At 44.2% G+C, this 13373-nt stretch overlaps 1 pseudogene; it reads right to left on the bottom strand.

The window, feature by feature from the left end:
- Positions 1-7115: 7115 nt before the first annotated feature.
- On the bottom strand, positions 7116-7654 carry LOC148016770 (uncharacterized; annotated as a pseudogene).
- Between the last annotated feature and the right edge of the window lie 5719 nt (positions 7655-13373).

The raw sequence follows: 13373 nt of genomic DNA on the forward strand, positions 1-13373 counted from the left end.
CATTGGTCATTATGCGGCACCCCTCAACTTCCCATTGCAGCCTAACAGTATACCAATGCTTCAAAAACGTGGAGTTAGTATCAACGAGCTTGGATAACTCAGTGATTTCCTGATCAATGATAGCAAAAGTGGTTCGTTGATCGTAGTATGTGATGAGACGTTGTTTAATGGCTTGCTCTTTGGAGATCTCGCTGTTGAGCAACTCAGTAGCAGAGCGAGAAGCTTTTCCAAATGCGAATTCAAAAGTCTCCCAAGAGCAAGGCATATTGTGCACTTCCGTTGCAAAGGGTTCTTCCAATAGACCTAAGTCTAAGCGGTCGTAATTGAGGGCTAGCGACACGAAGGTGGCATCGAGTTGTTTAATACATTCCACCACGTCATCCTCGGTGTCCTCCGCAAGGTCAGCAACTAGCACTAGAAAGGATTTTCGTTCGTAGGAGGGCATAAGGCCGACATGTGGTTGAGGTTTGACAGAACAAGTACTTTTGACAACGAAGATGGGTGGTTGGGAGGGTTCATGAGTTTGTGGTTGGGCCGTTTGGATGTTGAGTGGATTGGAGCAGCCATGACGGACAGGCTGCTGCATTTAGGTTGGAGTTCGGGAGGCGGATTGACTTCGGCAGGTGATGACTCTTGTGACAGAGCCTGCGGTTTGGGCCGGTAGACTTATGGGACTCCCTTGGGTCTAGGTGTGAATGGGGCGGATGGTTGTGGTTTAGGAGAGTACTGCGGCTTGCGGTTTTGAGGGTTGATGGAACGTGGTTTGAGTAAGCTTGAGGGCGGTGTATGAGTGGTGCCTTTGGGCATGTGGGCCTTAGGGATCCACAGCCAGGTATTTCCCTCGTAGTAGCCTTGCGCACGTAAGAGGGCTTTAGGGACCCATCTTTGCTTGATCATGCGGCACTTTCTATCACTACGTCTTGGCCTCCTAGGGCTAGAGTTTTTAGTCCTATGAGGATAGGACTGTCGACTTCTAGGCGGCGGTTGCGACTGTTTGGGCTTCCATTGAAATCTAGGCTGTTGAGCCTGACGTTTTACTATTGTGGGTTGTGATTCCTGAATTCTAGAAGGTGGCAGCCGCGCTCGACCCCCCTCCGTAGATTTAGTCATGGAGAATTCTATTGGTGGCTTTACAGACGGTGGTGAAGTTGCGCAGCCCTTGTTGAAAGCTGTGACAATGCGAACGTTGCCTATTGCGAGGTGGATGCACTACGACTCATAATTGACATTGCAGTGAGTCTGCTTTTTGAAAGTTCACCCCAGCAGTGACTCTGTGCCTGCATCTTTAACATTTGGCAATATGTAAAAAACCATTGCGACAGTCTCAGACTCGATAGAAATGGCTACTTTGCACTTGCCGAGGAGCGCATAGGAATGGGCCCCATATGGGCTCAATTTAGCATTCATGGGCTGAAGTGGTGGGTTGCCAAGTTTGATCCAATGATCGTGAGTTAGAATATTGCAGTCTGCTCCCTCATTGATCAGAGCGTTGAAAGCGCGGGTTTGTTTTGCAGTGACCGTTATGTGGAGGTATGCGGGCTCTACGGCTTCCTCATACTCATCATTGATCTCTATGATTGTGGCCACTCGTACTTTGACAGGCGGTTCCAACATCGGGGGCTCGTGCAAAGGATGGGTAGGAGGGTAGTACTTCTTGACATGACTGCCATTGAAAAATCCTATTCCCTCAACATCTAAGGTTTCGAGTTCGACATTGCCTGTGCGGCTGATCGCACGAATCTTGAAGGGTCCGAGACCTCTGAATTTAATTTTTTGCTTATGCCCCTTAACTGAGTAAAGGAGCACTAAGTCACCCTATTTGAACTCGTGCTGCTTGACATGCTTGTCAAACCAACTCTTGCGTCGGGCTTTCTCACAGATAAGTGCGTGGGTGGCTAGAAGACTAGTTTGTGATAAGTGTTCAAGCTCAACCAGGCGTTGGGTCCATGCCTCCTTCCCTTCCCATCGTTCTTGAAGGGCTATTCTCAGGCTAAGAACAAAGAATTCTAAGGGTAGGATTGCTTCTCTTCCATAGGTCATCCTGAACGGGGTTTGGTTGAGAGCCGTTTTATAAGCTGTACTACAGTAAGCCCACAAAGCTGCCATAAGCTTGTTGTCCCAGTCGCTTCGTGAGGCTGAAACTACTTTGGTCAGGACATTGACGAGAATCTTATTCGTGGATTGTTGAGGGTAGTATGGAGATGATTTGCGATGGATAATGAGAAAGGTGGACAGGAGATGTGCTATCACTTCCTTGATGAAGTGCATGCCCTGGTCACTGACCAGTTGGATGGGGCAACCAAATCGCGAGATCACCTGCTCCCATAAGAACTTGGCAGTCATCCTAGCGTCGTTTTTTGTGTGGCTCTTGCCTCTGCCCATTTTGTGAGGTAATTCGTGGCCACAATGATGTACTTGGCTTGTGAGTATTGCACCGCAGGACTGATGGGTCCTATGAAGTCGATTCGCCATTTTTCAAAGGGTTGTCGAGCAATAATTGGGGTCAACTCCATTTGATCCTTGCGAATTGGGACTTTTGTCCGTTGGCACTCATCACAATGCTTGATGAATTGCATGGCATCACGGAAAAGTGTGGGCCACCATAGTTGAGACTGCAGCACCTTTCGTGATGTCGTGTCTCCGCTAAAGTGTCCTCCTGCAATGCCGCTGTGTGCCTCCGAGAGCACATCGTGCATCTCATGCTCACATATGCATCTACGCAACAATCCATCTTGCCCCAGCCTATAGAGTTGGCTTGCAATCAGCTAATAGGCTGGACCTCAAGGATTAAGTGCCTAAGTCGGGCTTTTTCTATTGGTCACTCAGGTAGCCCGTGCTCAAGCACTTGGACTATGTCATCTGCCCAATATGGCGTTAGATCAACCTTAAATAACTCTCTCACTAGACAGGTTAAATAGATGGGCATCGGATAATTCATCAACGATACCTTGTCCAACGGCTTCTCCCGTAGGGATGCGTGACACGTGATCAGCCATGTAATGTTGTTTTCCCTTTCGTACTACCACGAAGAAATCGAACTCTAGAAGCAGAAGGAGCCATTGAGATATGCGTCCTATCGCGCAAGGTTTGTTTACGAAATAGAGCAAGGCTTGATGGTCCACGAAGAAGGTAAAGGGTGTAGCCAAAAGATAATATCGAAATTTCTTCACAGCAAACACTACAACAAAAAGGCTCCATAGACGCGCTTGTAGACACAATATTTGAATTGTGAAAAAAAAAGTCGGGTGCGTTTATTAACGTGTCTATTTTCGCGTCTAAAAGCGCGCTTATAGGGAGAAGTAGACACACACCTAGACGCGCCTATAGACGTAGGTATAAACGCGCTACGTAAATATATAATCATATTTATAAAAAAGTGGATATATTCATATTGTGCGTCTATACACGCGTGTATCTACGCGTCTATAACCGCGTTTACTCTAAAAGTTCTTGACGATAATAGACGCGCATTTATCCTGCAATTTAGATGCGCTAATAGACGCGTAAAACAGAGGTATGAAAAAAAACCAGAGAGCATGTGCATGTGGCCTTGCAGGTCACATGCTCTCTGGTTTTTTTCCCCCCCATCAACATCAAATTGTATACTTAGGGAAAACAGAGAAAGATTATTTCGAAGATTAGATACTGAAAACAAAACAATGTATGTAGCACACGAAATTTCATATATATAGATGAAACGTTTTTACATTATGAGTTCTAGTGCTTGTGACGTCATGATCGCAAGCACTAGCTGAAAGTAATATATATCAAAAATGAAAATTACAAGCCAAGGGGAGGCATGCATGCATGGGGCTCCTCTATATCTCCTCAGAAGAGGCATCATCATCGCTACCACCACCGCTGCCTATGCCGCTACCATTGCCGCCACCGCTACTGCTAGTCCCCCCCTTCGCTATCCTCAACTGCATCAGGGTTCGCCTACACAAAGGATTAAAGTATATAAATACCATTACAAACAATAAATCATATTGATCTATACTTTTCATGTTAAAAAAAAAAACATACCTCTTCTGGCGGTGGAATCCTCATGGCGCGATTATATTGCTCCTCCGTGATGAGTCCCTCCTCATAGAAATGCTGCCAAGTGGACGTCCGGTTATGACCTCGATGGTAGTCTACCTCTCTAGGAGTAGGCATCCTACCAACGATATGGAACTACAAAATAATTTGAACATACAACGTATTAAAACACACTACATAATGAAGTGAAACAAATTACAAAATTTAATTTAAAAAAAGAAATCAAATAATACTTACAAACTCAGCCTCCCATGACTCCCTGCCACCCGATCCATAATGCGATGATCCCATGGTTTCCATCTGGATACGTCGCACCTTTGCATGCTGGCGACTTGTCATTTTCTCCGTTGCTCTCTTCTTGGCCTCTTTCTACTCCTTGTGGTGGCAATTGGGTGGTTGGTCATATCCAGGGCGCCCCTGCTCTTGTCTCCGCAATGACTCCTTGGCACGCGTCATAAGGTGAGACCTCTTGTTATGAAGCGCGTCTCTCACCTTTGACCGTCCCCAATCATCTGAGAATCGTGAATTCTCAGGATTAGGGTACCTTTTATGTACTGCTCGTAGCACCTCTTGCCACAAACCATTTTTTTGTTGCTTGAAGGGAATCATGCAATCTTTGTATGTGGCATGCACGACACTCCTCAAGTAGGCTATCACTTCCCTCCCCTCAAAGTCATGCAAGATACCACCAACATCAGTGATAGAGTAGTACATTTGTGGAGGCCCACCTCTCTCATTTTCCGGTGAGGGTGATCGAGAGCCACCACCTAGGCAACCCCCACAAAGCCCTTGACCTCCTCGTCCTCCCGCACCACTCTCCCTCCTCCCTCGACGTGCACTACCCTCTACCTCACTCGATACACGTGCCTCTGCAGATGTACATGCTTCGACCGATCCATGTACCTCAGCTGATCCCTGTGTAGGCAAAGATGTGATAGGTGTCCCAGACATCACACTGAAAACCTCATATGCAGTGGGAGGGCGACCAAGATAATTGGTCATCTCCCCCATGAATTGCTCCTTTTTGAATGGGGTGCTAGAGGATCGAAGATTCCACATCTATACAAAAAAAATCATATTACCCTGTGTAGATAAAACATATTACATACAGCGTCTATACCTGTGTCTCTATGCACGTCTATATCTGCGTCTCTATGGGCGTCTATCAGCACGTGTATCCTCGCGTGTACACTATAGAGCACACGCACCTGCACACGCGCTCAAAGACACACCCTCAGAGAAACGTTTTCCGCGTCTATATCTACGTCTACACTGGGATGTAGATGCGCTATCAGACGCGCTTAGTCGGATGATTTTAACAGACGACCACCATTATTGATTTACAAAATGCAATACATAATGAAATCACAAATCCTAAATACACAGACAGAGCAGAGAGAGGAAAATAGAAAGAAAGAGAGAGAGAGAGAGAGAGAGAGAGAGAGTCACCTTGGGTGTTTGGTGTGGCTGGTGGTAGCGCTTCTTCCTTCTCCTTCTTCCTCTTCTTGGTAAGTTACCCTCCCTTGAGGCATGAAAAGACTAGGTGAGGCATGAAGAGACTGCATGTCAGCTAAACTCAAGCTTCAGAACCGCAAAAAACGTAGGAAAGGAAAGGCGTAGTTTGAAAAGAAATGATTTAAGTATGATTTGAATTTTGACGTGTGCGTCTATTTTTGCGTGTATAAGCGCGTCTATTTGCGCGGATATATAGACGTAAAAATCGCGTCTATTTACACGCACGTTTAGATGCGCCTATAGACACTGTGATAGACGCGCCCGACTTTGCGCGTCTATGCCTCATTTCTGTTGTAGTGAAACACCATGGCTAACCTCTCTTTTTCTGTTGTTGTCGAGTAATTCATTTCCATCTCGGTGAGTTGTCTACTAGCAAAGCTCACTGGATAATCTAAGTTTTGTTCGCCAGGTTGGCACAACACTGCCCCCACAGCAAACTTAGAAGCATCGATGTGCACGTGGAAGGTAATGGTCCAATCTGGGGCTCGTAGAATTGGTGCTATTGTTAGAGCATTTTTCAATTCTTCGTACACTTGTTGGCATGCCTCGGTCCATTCGAAGACAATCAGCAGCTTGTATAATGGTCTGGCAATCAACTCATAGTTCAGTACAAACCACCGATAGTACCCCGTATGGCCTAAGAAGCATTGAACTCCCTTGTAGTTAATTGGGGGTGGAAGGTCAATAATAACCCTGACCTTCGAGAAGTCAGTGGCAATGCCGTTCTTCGACACCACGTTGTCGAAGGGTTTTCGAAAGCAAAGTCGCGTCTACAGAAGACCTTGATAAATTTCAAGATAGAAGATCAATCTAGCGAGATCAGATTCAATTTGAAAGCTCAATTTCAGATAATATGAGACATACAATCAGCTACATCTGATTAGGAGCATCTTCAATAAACGTCTTGACAAAGACAAAGACTCATATCAACGAATTTTTCATGTAGTCTGAATCCCTATGAAGCTTCTCTTGGAACTCTTTAAATCATTGACTCAACAAATCCTGTGGAACAATAAGCAGCCTTGATAGCAGAAAGAGAAAGCACATCTTCAATTGTGAGACCAAACTTTGTAGTCAAAGGCACTGAATTTGTCTTAAAACTCCACCTTGGACATCAAATTTAAAGCCTGCTTGGACTTCTCCCTGTGATTGTCCTTGTTTCCCGAGTACTTTGTAAGAGATTGGCAGTTAAAAATCCTTTCACAAACACTTTGTTCAATGGAACCACAACAGCCCCAGAGGATCATCTGCTGTAAAGGCGTCTCTTCGTAGCCTTCCATCAATCCTTTACATGAGCATTCTGTCCTGTAAACAGAAATACGGGATGGACATGCCAAACACTGTTGGTAAGCCGAATTAAAATAAACCTGCAACAATTGCAACTTCATTCAATATGCAATCCCAGGCCTCAACCATCGTTGCTCTCCTTAGCTTCAAGCAAATGCCTTCTCCTCTCTATCTCCGCGAGTTCTTTCTCGCTCGGAGTCCAGAACCACTCCTTTGCCTTCTGGGCTGATTCCTTCAACGACGTGAAGAAGTGTCTGTCAGGACCATAGTCTTCATTGATGGCCTCCTGTTTCTGCTTCCATTCGTTTTTGAGTGTTTCCACGAGGTCCCAGAATCAAACCGATAAAGTTATAGCCAGGATATTCCTTTGCTGGAATAAATAATTTGGCCTCTTTAGCAACAGCCTTGAATCCAGATGGGGGTTTATAAAAAGGATTTAACTTCATGCATTCTCCAATAGCTTCACGTCTTTCAATGTCCAATTGCTCTCGCTTTCTTCCCTCTCTAGTGTTGACTTTGTGCCCCAGAGAATCATAAATAGGTGGTGGAGAAGGAGAACGCTCTCTCTCACTGTTTTCAAGCTCCAAGTTACCAGACTCCAGCTGTGCAGCTATCTGCTCTGCCCGAGTCTGCTCAAAATTCGTATCACCAGACAGGCAGCAACATCACTTAATGCACATTTCCTTCTTTCACAGCTCCCTTTTCTCGAATTGTAATCTTGGCCCCTCAGATTCTCTCATAGCAAACACACTCACATGCGTGCATACGACCAGTAATCCAATGCCTCATTTGCTTCAGATGTATACCCCATTCCAATTCAATCCCCAACCATCATATTTGGTGAAGGTTTTGAGCAGATCCACGGAGAGACACAAAGAGAGCCGCCGTAGGCTCTAGGATGCCAAGATACCATATATGGGTTCCGTTTTAGCAGCTGCGAAGTCTGTCAGATGCTCCCTCCTGTTCTGCCATCTTCCCTGTTTCTCTTCCAATCCTTTCTCTTCAGCAAGACTTCAGCACTCAGTTTCCCTTCCGAGCTTTCTCCCCCAATCCTCTCTCTTCCTCAGATTTCTGCGCCCCGTATTGTCTTCCTTTTTCTCCCTTTTTCAGACTCCTTGCTTTTCCCTCTTTCTTTTCGATTCAAAAAGCTCCCTTTTCAAAAATAGCCATTTGCTTTTCTTCCTTTTTTAGACCCTGTTCCTCCTCCGAAATATAGGTTGAAGGATAAAAGAAAGCAAGCACTGTCATATGAGCACGGTCCAAACCAATCTTTTTGGATTGTCATTACATCACAAGATGGTGACCAAAGTGCCAGTCATTAATCAAATCATTATCCTTTGCATCAAAGCAATTTCTTAGTCACAACAGCATATACCAATGAACTTTGACAAGAAGCAGCAGAACCACGATATGACCAATTGGGTCACAAGTGAGGTTTTCTTCTATATCTTCCTCGGACTACCAGCTAGCCCATTGGAAATGGTGGAGTCTGGCTCAAATACAGTCCAACCAAACAGCACAAGCTTGCTTAGTTCCCTCTTCATCCAATTAGGGGCGCACCATGACAAGTAGGGAGGAACAGATACAGGGATGATGTCCCAACTTCATTAAGTTTACCTACATGTATGGCATTCAAAACCAAACTGACTTCGTTCCCTTGTTTTGAAAGTCTGTCAAATACTTGATAAGCCTCATCCATTTGTAATTATTGAAAACATCCTCACAAAGCCCATAATCGGCATATCTTGAAATAAGTGTAGCCCATGAGATTGCATCTCGGGTTACCAGTCTACCAAAATTCCTTATTCTTCTCCGTCTTCGGCATAGAATGAAAGAGCAAACATAACAACTAAGTATGTACAAAGTATCAAATCACACACATGACTTTTGGGTGGTTTACACACCTCGAATGCGCAGCAATACGACATCCACCCCCTCTAATCCTGCGCATCCTCCGGATGGGCCAACTACCCATGATCATTATCATCAAGATCCACAAACAAATCAATCTCTTCGTTATGCATTTCCGGTAGATTAACAAGATTTTCAGCCATATCATCTGTCTCTTCCATTGGAGTTTCTTGTCGTTGCTCTTCTCTTGAAAATTCTTCCAATGCATAATCCTCATAATCTCTTTTCTTGAAAATCTTGATTCTTTTTCCAGCAATAGGCACTCTAAGCACTGTCCCATCCAATTCAGTCAGCTCATATGTTGCATTATCAAAGACATGTCTGACTATGTAAGGCCCAAACCATCTTTCAAAGCGCAGTATGCTGATTTTCAAGGCTGCTATCAAAGACCAATACCCAATCTCCCTCTTCTATTGCTCTAGGCCGCAAGCGATGCCTGCTGTCAAACCTGTCCTTATTTCTCAGTTTAGCAACTTTCAACCTGTCAATAGCTAGCTGAATATCCTCAGGTCTCCTCTCCAACTGTCGAATCCGAAGAGCTAAGAGCTCCTCTCTCGTCAAATCCTCCTGCCAAGGTAAAACTGACCGAGTCAAAGCACAAGTCTCAATCGGCATAACAGGTTTCTGACCATACATCAACTCTGCAGGCATATATCCTGTGGTAACACTATGAGTCGTACGATCAGCCCATAAAGCAAATGGTAGAAGTCTTGGCCATTCTCCAATCCGTCCGCTGCATGCTTTGGCTAATGCTTTCACTATCGGCGGATGCCCTCTTTCACTCTTTCCATTTCCCTCTGGATTGTATGCTGTGGTTAGAGCCAAATTGATTCCTAGCTGAGAGAAAAAGTCCCTAGCTTCATCTGCATCCAATTCACCACGATCCGCAATGATCTTACCCACACAACCATACCTGCAGAAAATTTCCTCCAATAAGAACTTACACACTGCACTAGTGGTCTTCGTTCTCAAAGATCTGCCCTCAACATGATTGGTAAGATCCTTTCTAGCCAAAACAATGTATCTCATCTGCCATAGACCCATAGGCATGGTAACCAAATCAACTACCCACTTATAATGAATGCATAGCGGATAGGTCGGATGAAGCTTATCTCTATGACGCACTACTGAATACATCTGGCAATCTCTGCAAGTCTCAACAAAGTGAGAAACATCTATGTACATGCCTTTCCACCAATATTTCTCCTTGATTTTCTCATAAGTAGCCCATACTCCTCTATGACCAGCCCAAGGACTCTCATGAAACTCTCTCATCACCTGTAACTGTGTCTCTCTATCGCAGACAACCCGCAAAGGTAATCCACCTCTTTTCTTCGGATGCTTCCAAAGAAATCCGTCCTTGAGAAAATAACCATAAGCTTTCCTTCTGATCTTCTTGAACTCCTCATCTGTCCATTCATCTCTTTTGCTTAGTGTACTAAGGTACCTGCCAATCTGCAACCAATCTCCAACATAAAGTTCTTCTATAAAAGCCACAATATCATAGACATGACAAACATGATCAACCATAGTGGCTGAAATTTCTGCATCATCCTCTTCTGCAAGTAGAGTCTCCTCATCATCATATCTGGCTCTAGATAACATATCTGCCACTGGATTATCCTTCCCTGCTATGTGTTTAAATTCCGAATTTAATGATTTGATGTATGCAATCCATCTCAACATGGCTATATCCGGAGTAGAGCAACTCGTGATCATACCAATCAATGGCAAGCAATCTGTCTCTACCACAACTGAAGCTCCAATAAAGTACTCCTTGTCACATTTGAGAGCCGTGACAATCCCCAATAACTCCCTCTTGATTTGCGGATATCTCCTCTGTCTCTCGTTTAGGACTTTTGCCCCAAACCGAATAGCATACCTATTTCCATCTGCATCATCTTGACCCACAGTCCAACCTATGCCAATTGGACTAGTGTCAACTGTCAATACAATAGGCGTATCACAGTTATAATCCGCTTTCCTGAGAGTAGGAGCATTCTGTAATAACTTCTTCAATTTCCACATGGCTTTAGTGTGGCTCTCATCCCAATAGAATTTCTGCCCCTTTCGAAGCAGCTGATACAAACAATCTGCTATGTGTGCAAAATGAGGTATCCAAATCATATAAAACACACAAGCACCAATGAATCTCCGTACCTCTGAAGTAGTAGAACAATACTCTGCAACTTGCCTATAGCATTCACCTTATCAGGTGAGGGTTTCCTGCCATAATATCCACACATATGCCCAACAATGACAACCTCATTCACTCCAAAAACAGATTTTTGCCCTGAAAGTGTCAAGTTCACTTCTTCTAACCTGGCCAAAATCTTCTCACATGCTGAAATATGATCAGCCACAAAGTATCTGCATCCCTGCTCATTTAGGCTCTCATTCTTCTCTTCTTCTGCACACCCCTTAATGGGCACATCATCCAAGAAAGGCATAGTAAGCTGAGGTATGTAATCACGAAGGACCTTATGCATGGCATTCATCATATGCGCAACAGAATTAGTGGCACCTTGAGGCAAGGTACACATCCTCACAAGCCCAATAGGAGTTCTCATGGTGGTTATGTCCCTGCTTTCCAAAGCCAGCTGAAACTGATCATATCCTGAATACAAATCACCCAAAGAATAGATGGCACGTCCAGCAAATGCCTCTGCAAACTCATCCACAACTGGACCTATACCAACATTCCTGATAGTAACTCTGTTCACTGGCTGCATGTCCTGAATAAATCGAAGAGTACAATTCTTATTTGGAACTGTAAACACCTGTTTGAGTATGGTGCAGATGAAGGCTCAAGGATTCCCATCTTGATTTTCTCATTCAATAAATCAATCAGCTTTGGTAAGTGTGCTTTAGGCATTGGAATAGGTCGGAGATTCCATGGGATATGGGGAATAGTAAAAATGACCATAGGAGCAACAAAACCAGGATTCACACATCCAATCTCATGTGGGAAAAAAGCAAATCCCCTTCCATGACGCTCAAGCATCTCCTGAAAGCATTGCTTCTCTATGGGTAACAAGAAATCACCATTTTCAATTTTCAATTCAGCAAGTGTCTCTACTGAAAATTTATGACCAATATGCTTCGGATTCCTCAAAATTTGCTGTTTAGCAGCCCTCTCTATTTGCTGATCACTATCAGATGGAAGCGGTACAGCAACCGGCTTCACCTTCTTATCCACAGTTTTTATTTCGTGTCAACCTTGGCTTCATTATGCTCTTCTGCATTACATAAACCTTGCTGTAAATCAGCAATTCTGCACTCCAATGGCTGAATATTCTCAGCCCTCTACTCTATGGACTGCATAGAAACAGCCCCAAACTCTGAATGCTAAAATATTTCAGCAGTAAACTCTGTTGGCTGAAAATTTTCAGCCCTCTGTCTCTCTGAAAGCTGATCATAACCAGCTGGAAACTCTGTTTGCTGAATTTCTTCAGCACTCAATACTCTTTGCTGAGTTACCTCAGCCTCTGACTCAATCTGTGACACAAAATCTGCAATTTCATGAAACATGTCCAGGGATTGCACTAATACATTACCATGACAATTCAGCATATCAGTTTTCAGCATATCTTCCATCTCTGTCATCGTATCTGCACAAATCACACTGTCATACATCCCATCTATGTGCTCATCATCCTCCAAAATTCCTGCATTTTTCAAATTTTTCTCCTTCCTGCATATATACTGCCTGGCAGCTCTAGGCAACATAGAAGTCTTTTGATAACTCATTGAACTGTTTGCTGAAATCCCAACATAACCGGAGGAGAAAACATCGCTGCCAGGAGGCGAGAACTCCAATCTCCTCTCCTTTGTACCACCGTCGTCTCGTGAAATGGCGGTACCTGATGAAAACCCGAATCCCTCACAGTGGGTAAGGGTGCATCTCTGAGAGTATCCCTGTTTCTAACATGGTTCACACATACAGTCATAAACTGAACTGCTCTCATACCATCTTTACTGCGAATCGGTGCATAAGCAGATCCATCATCCATGACCTTAGTTTCCATGCGCATCTCTGTAATGAATGGCTGACCAAGAATTATGGGATAAGAGCATGAATCCTGCACAAAGAAATGAAAATCCTCCTCTACATCACCAATAGAAACCCTGACACTAGGGCAAGCAGCATATAAATCACCTGCAATATTATTGGCGGCTCTCATACGCCACCCATGCTCTACATCCATAGGCCATCTGTTACTCTCATAAACTCCACGAACTATGAGATTAATCTCTGAACCATGATCAACCAATGCAACATAAGGCACCTGTTTTTCTCCAACCTTTACCATCGTCTCTGTAGTTGCCCTAGCCCAATGGCTCCGCGAAAAGTGACTACGCGGTATCAAAACAGGCTCATCAATTTCAGCATAATGCATAGGCTGAACCCTCTTCTCTACCTGCGAAAAAACAGAAGCATTATCAACCATAACCTCATCATCATCCTCATCCAACTCTCCAATCAAAACTCCCTGTGTATCAGTGGTAGCCAATGCATGTCTTTTCCTCTTCAGGACCTCCTGAAACTGATCCTGAAACTCTCTTTTTGAGATGCCCAAAATCTCAGAAATAGTGAAAGTCACCTCACTGCCAAGTAT

Source organism: Lygodium microphyllum, chromosome 23, assembly GCF_053477565.2.
Source record: "Lygodium microphyllum isolate KBCC chromosome 23, Lygodium_microphyllum_v1.1.10, whole genome shotgun sequence".
Lineage (NCBI taxonomy): Eukaryota > Viridiplantae > Streptophyta > Polypodiopsida > Schizaeales > Lygodiaceae > Lygodium > Lygodium microphyllum.